The sequence below is a fragment of the Xenopus tropicalis genome, chromosome 5, assembly GCF_000004195.4.
Source record: "Xenopus tropicalis strain Nigerian chromosome 5, UCB_Xtro_10.0, whole genome shotgun sequence".
Taxonomy (NCBI): Eukaryota; Metazoa; Chordata; class Amphibia; order Anura; family Pipidae; genus Xenopus; species Xenopus tropicalis.
This window is the reverse complement of record NC_030681.2, coordinates 123,102,417-123,109,588: the sequence shown is the minus strand read 5'-3', so window position 1 is coordinate 123,109,588 and position 7,172 is coordinate 123,102,417. Positions and strand designations below refer to the sequence as shown.

General features: G+C 39.9%; 1 long non-coding RNA gene across 2 annotated transcripts in view; it reads left to right on the top strand.

Annotated features, from left to right (window-relative positions):
• The first annotated feature begins 473 nt into the window (after nucleotides 1-473).
• The window catches only part of LOC105945392, a 143,649-nt gene continuing 136,950 nt past the window's right edge, over nucleotides 474-7,172 (top strand). For both annotated transcript variants that reach the window (XR_001924664.2, XR_004222719.1), the window contains exon 1: nucleotides 474-634. This is a non-coding gene — a long non-coding RNA (uncharacterized LOC105945392). The remainder of the gene's footprint in view (nucleotides 635-7,172) is intronic.

Here is a 7,172-nt window from a genome sequence, read left to right as displayed (position 1 = left end):
GTATAATTTCTATGCAACATTTTTGCAAGAAAGTGTCCAATCAGCCTCTTCATCATCATTATGATAAGGGGGCAAATCTCTGAATCCTAAGTGGAGGCTCTATCAGGAGTCTGATACTTCCGAGGGTTGATGTGATGAAATATTATTGTATGAACGTGTCCAAATTATTTGCATGGCAAGATTCAGCAAACATTTTACCATTCACCACCACGAACCTTTGAAAGCTCCATCTTGCATGAATATAGATAGAGGGACATAAATTGTAGCTTATTTATTACTAGGCAAATTTGCCTTGCTGCATTTACCTGTAGAAACCTATGCTAAGATATGTAATTCTACCTGCAACAAACTGATCAAGATAAGTGGTTGCTAAGGGTAACTGCATGGGGAATTTAGCCCAGTATTAGTAAATGACCCCAAACCCATTTTTCCTTTGTACCTTATAATAACTTATATGTAATATATTTATATATATATATATATATATATATATATATATATATATATATATAATGTGAAACGGGAAAATAAATGCGTGTGGGTTGATAAAGAACTTAATCATTTTATTTCACGTATTTCATGGCTTTAATTCGGGAACAAAAGATTAACTCCTTCTTCAAGTTCACAGTTGAATGTGAGTAAATAATGTTCATTTCTTATATTGATTCACATTAATAATAGCTAGGGAATGTAAGTTGAATTATTCTTCATGTTTTCTGCCCCCAGAAAAAATATCCCTTCTCTTCTTTATCACTGGCCTCAAGTATCTATCTCATGAGCAGCCAACACTCAAGGACAATTTGTCATAGCTGCTTTGTTCCTTAGTTCTGCTGGAATTCAGTAACAAATGTACCAGCCTATGGCCAGACCAGGCTGAAATGCCTTCGTTAACATTGCAATAACCCCATGGTGTGACTGATTAATTATTCAGCGAGAGAAAAATGCTGAGTGCTTTGTTCCATCACAGTTTTACTCTACCACTGTGGGTCACATATTTAAGCATATTGCTATAAGTTTATAACAGAGTGCTTTGCATTTAATGCACCCCTCAACACCAATACTCTCTCATAATAAAAATAATGCAGGCAGTAACCTAATTTCCCTTACTTCCCTTACTTTCAATCATTAAAAAATTAACAAACCATCACTTGTTCTAGGAAAATTACAATGCATATAATTCCTATTAGCCAAGTCCTTCTAGTTACCTATAAAGCAGAGAAAAAACATGTGAAGCCCAGGACCCTGCCACAGTTGCCTTTCTCATTCTACCAAGGGCCCACTTGGAAAATGGCATTAACACTAGTGATGGGCGAAAAGTTTCGCCAGGCATGGATTGGCGGCGAATTTCCGCGTTTCGCCATTGGCGGATTGTTTCGCGAAACGGATGAAAAATTTCGCCGCGGAAAAATTCGCCGCACGTCCAAAAATTGTCGCCGGCGTAAAAAAAGAATAGTCGCGGGCGACGAAACAAGAGCCGCGCGACGACAAAACAAGAGCCGCGGGCGACAAAACAAGAGCCGCGGGCGACAAAACAAGAGCCGCGGGCGACAAAACAAGAGCCGCGGGCGACAAAACAAGAGCCGCGGGCGACAAAACAAGAGCCGCGGGCGACAAAACAATAGCCGCGAGACAAAACAATAGCCGCGAGAGACGAAACAATAGCCGCGCGACAAAATAATAGCCGCGCGACATTTTCGCCGTTTCGCGAATTTTTCGCCGTTTCGCTGATCTTTTCAAAGATTCGCTAATTTTTCGGCGAAGCGAAACAGAACAGATTCGCTCATCACTAATTAACACCTCACCTAATAATGCCCCATGCAGCACAGCTCTAATACAATAAATCTGATACTGTTAATATTTCAACATCCTTAAAGGATGGGTGGGGGGGCATGTTGGAAGGTATGGAAAGTGTTTGGAAAAGTAGAATTGTGGGTAATGGAACACCCATGTGGCACATACAATTTATGCAAGTACAAGACTGGTGGTCAAAATGTTAAATATCTGTCACTGACAGGTAGAACCTCAGGATTTTATCAGTATGAAAAATAAATATCACTTTTGGTTCCCAAATGAACATTCTCCCTGTAACAGATCTACAGCATTAAGCCACACACTGCCTCATTAATCAACTGCATCATTTCAAAAGTAAAATAAAAATTACATTTTATTTTTATATTTGTGTATTGGGCGAATGGGAGGGGTCATGACGGTTGTTGGCCAAGGTCTGGAAACCAATTTAAAATGAAGTGACCACAGTAAGAGAAGCCAAGCAGATGGGGCAGTATCATGCTAAAAATAACGTATTTTGAATGAAAGATTCGCAGACATAAATATGTATAAAATATATAAATATGAGCTGCTCTGCTATAACAGAGTTTTCTGGATTCAGAGCAAAAATTGCCCTTCTGTAGTTTCCATGAATGTTTATAATAATGTGATGAGAATGTTCTGTGCAAGGGAAATAGATAGACAAGTTGCCTACTGGGCATTCTTAAGCAGTCATTGGCTACCGGATAATCAAGCCCTTTAAACATTCATTTTCTGATTGGTTATAAATTGGCTATGACCCCCACCTTTTTCAGACATTACAGGAGATGACTTATTACAATGACCCATCACATCCCAGTGAAAGCACATACAAGTAGTCTAGAGCTGATTGGATTGCACTTGTCCGTCAACTTCAAACAGACCTTCTGTTCTTCCGTCAAATCCTTTGTCATTTGAAATAAAATTAGGTGGAAATTATAACAAGCCATTAAAAGTCTGCGTCTAATTTCGAAAACCATTAATGTCCTTAGTTTAGTTCAGTGTATATTAAAGTTTACCTGCAGATATGATTCTCACATCTGTCTTATTGGTTAACAGTCTCCTCACGTCCTGGTTTTTGGTAGGTAACATTTCATTTTATGCTACATTACATACCATATTGGAGATTTATTGCACCACCTAGACAGAGGAATTGCTGTGAAGCTCTTGGGCTCCACACAACTCTTGTTCAGGGAAAATGAAATCTTTTAAGATAAGTTTTATGGCTGCAGATAATAAATAAATTATTGTTAATTGGCCCCTAATAACAAAGAATTATCATCCTGTGTGGTGGGATCTTATGTAATAATTACACATGGAATTGCACATTAAAAGCTTTGTGGCCAGGACACATACTGAAAGTAATTGTTTAATGAATCGGGCCTTCAGAGTTTGCATTTCAGCAAGCGTGGTTTCTATAGTAATAAAATTCAGTCACTTGCTACTTGAACACAAAGTAATGGGCCATTATAGATGTAAAAGGTATCTCCAGTCTCATTTTGGTAAAATATTTCTTCAGTCCTCAATAGAATTTTCTATCATTTACGCTCATTTTTCCTCAGTAATGAACACCACAAGAGGATAGCTTTTGTGCTGAAACATTTGCCAGCTTTTTTTTCCCCTTCTTCAAGTGTATCAAAGGATTGTTGATTTGTGCGGAGTCCAGAAATCATTCACAGTTAAAGCAGGTATAGATGCACAGGCCCAACTAGCCATAAGAAACAGGCCTGCTGAGAATTTGTCTATTAATTGGATTTGACTGCTTTAGTTATATGTTGTTGGGCGCAGCCAGAAACAGTAAGTGATTTATGAAGATGCCTCGATACCCTGGGGCTTAAACTTCAGTCCTGGGAAACAAATCCAGGAATTCTTCAACATCAGGGGCCCATTCATTAAAGCATGAATTTTGGATTGTTAAAAGCACGATTGGAAAAATTTCGTAGTAAACACGATAATTTCTGCGAAAATTGCACAAAAAATTGTGTCGTGGCCATACGAAAATATCATGGTTGCTATCCAAACGTTATGAAATTTTCATATCCGAACAATCGTAAATGGCGCGAAAACCTTTCTGGCTTTGAACTTCAGTGCATGATTTTGGAAGCCTCCCATAGGACTCAATGGCACTCTGCAGCTCCAACCGGCCCAAGGAAAGTCTCCCATAGGGCTCAATGGCACTCTGCAGCTCCAACCCGGCCCAAGGAAAGTCTCCCATAGGACTCAATGGCACTCTGCAGCTCCAACCTGGCCCAAGGAAAGTCTCCCATAGGACTCAATGGCACTCTGCAGCTCCAACCTGGCCCAAGGAAAGCCTCCCATAGGGCTCAATGGCACTCTGCAGCTCCAACCTGGCCCAAGGAAAGCCTCCCATAGGGCTCAATGGCACTCTGCAGCTCCAACCCGGCCCAAGGAAAGTCTCCTATAGGACTCAATGGCACTCTGCAGCTCCAACCCGGTCCAAGGAAAGTCTCCCATAGGACTCAATGGCACTCTGCAGCTCCAACCCGGCCCAAGGAAAGTCTCCCATAGGGCTCAATGGCACTCTGCAGCTCCAACCCGGCCCAAGGAAAGTCTCCCATAGGGCTCAATGGCACTCTGCAGCTCCAACCTGACCCAAGGAAAGTCTCCCATAGGGCTCAATGGCACTCTGCAGCTCCAACCTGGCCCAAGGAAAGCCTCCCATAGGAATCAATGGCACTCTGCAGCTCCAACCTGGCCCAAGGAAAGTCTCCCATAGGGCTCAATGGCACTCTGCAGCTCCAACCTGGCCAAAAGATAGTCACGATACCAAAGCTTGAATGAATTCCGAAATGTTTGTAGTCATTCCAAAAGATACAACTTTTCGTGCAAATTTACGCAAAACGCGGAAAAAGTTGCATCATTTTACTGATATTATCGTGGTCATTATGAAAAGTTCCAAACATTAGACGAAAATACAAATTTTTCACAATTGTGGTCATCGTGCTTTAATGAATGGGCCCCTTAGTGTAATTTTTTATGGGAATCCAAGGTTGAGAAAGAGGGCCTTATTAACTCATTTTAATGAAGTACTTGAAAACTTTAAATTCAGTTGGGCTTATGTAAAAGGGTGCTTTCCAGAGAATATGTACCACCCACTATGGAAACAAAAGGAAACAAAATTCAAATCCCAGAAGTAAGGGTTGCATTAAACAGTGAGTCTAAGGGGGGTGGGAAACTGGTCCCAGCAAGTGCAGAGACAGACTATCATGGTTTCCTTTCAGTCTTTGGAATTAGATATGTCTGTGCAATAAAATATATTTGTGGAAGGTGAATGGGCTTATGTCAAAAAGGGTGAAATATATTTCCTTTAAGGGAAAATAATTAGGGAATTGTCTTTGTTAGGGCCCTTAGACATGTGTGTGTGTAACTGCAATGCCTTAAGATGAAATGAGGAGTAAACTGATCTAAGTCTTCTTTATAATGTTCCTATGAGAGTGCATATAAACCCTGTACACATATAAAATTGTGCATGTTCAGTTATCCATCAGTTTTCTGCATTTCCATCGGTATAGTCCTCTTAGAGAAGACTCAGTTAACTTCTGACTTCTAACTTAGAGAAAGTCAGTTAACTTCTGTGTATTCCCCACAGAGCTGTCAATGAACTAGTAGACATAAAATATATGGAATATATGGAAGGCAAAATGAGGCACCAGTTTTTTCATACAGCATGGAATGCAGAGCACAGACAGATAGAAGTGCTCTCTGTATAAGCTCTGAGGGTCATTCTTGTGACTTAGTTCTCCTGCACTTTTGTTACGGGGTCTTTGTATATAACCCCATTCCCTCTGTTGTTGGCCAGCATGCACCGGGTAGCATTTTACAAAGAAATTATCATTTATGGAAGGTTATAATAAAGGATGTGTCCAGGCAGCCAAGGACAATTGCAGTTTATTAAAAACAAAGATGTCAAGTAACAGAATTTATATTTTATGGTATCTGTGCAGCAGTTGTTAGTTGTTTAAATACCATTATTAAGGCCACTTGCGTTGGTGTACTGAAAGTGGCCCCATCCCCACTCTGCAAATGTTAGTCACAACTTGGGCTGATGCTGGAATTATGGGGAAAAAAGAAAACTGAATTGTAGAAAGAAAACCGGGCATCATTCATAAAGGAAACTAAATTAAATTTTACACATTGATTTCTAGAATTCCCTAATGTTATTTATAAAATCTCAGGGACATTTACAGAAATGTTTTCATTGCTAAGTCAGAAAAAAATAAAAATAATATATATATATTCTGCATTATTTATATGTATAATTGTGTTTACTATACGGTGGTGGACCGTAAAGCCTATCTTCCCACTGAAAACATGTTAACCTTCTATACGTTTTTATTTCCTCAAAATAAATTAAAAAAAAATATGAGATTATTTTTGTTTTTCTACCTTTTTCAGTCAGCTCCATAAATATGTACTGCCACTACAAGGTTAGGATTGATATAAATGAGTGCTGCCAATAATTATCAGGGCTACATTATCCACAAAGTAAAAGCCGTTCCAGCCAACTTCACAAAAGTGACTTATGCCTAAGAACTGCAGCTCCAGGTTATTTTAAATTAATGAATGTTGCACAGCAAACATTGAATTTTTTGTTTTACTAAATAGAAAGATGTGTGGGTCCCTGCAGGCCAAATGAAACTATAACTGATGTCTGTGTTTCACCATATTGATCTTCTCAGGCCAGAAATCTTTACTGGCGCTTAACTTATAAAATCACCCACAGAGCTCTCTTGACTGGAGATAATGTACTTTGCAGCATTTTTACCCATCACTGAGTGATCTGTACAAGTACCAAAACCCAAGTTACTATATAGAAAGGGTTTTGAACAGAAGTGTAAGTTTTAGCTTTCAACTAACAAGTCCTGCCACCACTGATAAAGAACCTCATGGAATTTAAAATGTCAAATATGCCTGAAAGCATCTTAGTATTGGATTTATTGGTGTTATCACTTTATTCAGTTGAACCACTTTAGCACAAGTAGGGCAGCAGCATTACACACAGAGGAAGTGACGGCATGCACACGTACGCGTGACTGATGAGTGAAATTTTCCGGCATGGATCTGTGGCTAGTGATGAGCGAATCTGTTCCGTTTCGCTTCGCCGAAAAATTCGCGAATCTTTCAAAAGATCCGCAAAACGGCGAAAAATTCGCGACAAAAAAAAAATTGTCGCGCGCGGCTATTGTTTCGTCGCACGCGGCTATTGTTTTGTCGCACGGCTATTGTTTCGTCGCACGCGGCTATTGTTTTGTCGCACGGCTATTGTTTCGTCGCACGCGGCTATTGTTTTGTCGCACGGCTATTGTTTCGTCGCACACGGCTATTATTTTGTCACCCGCGACTAT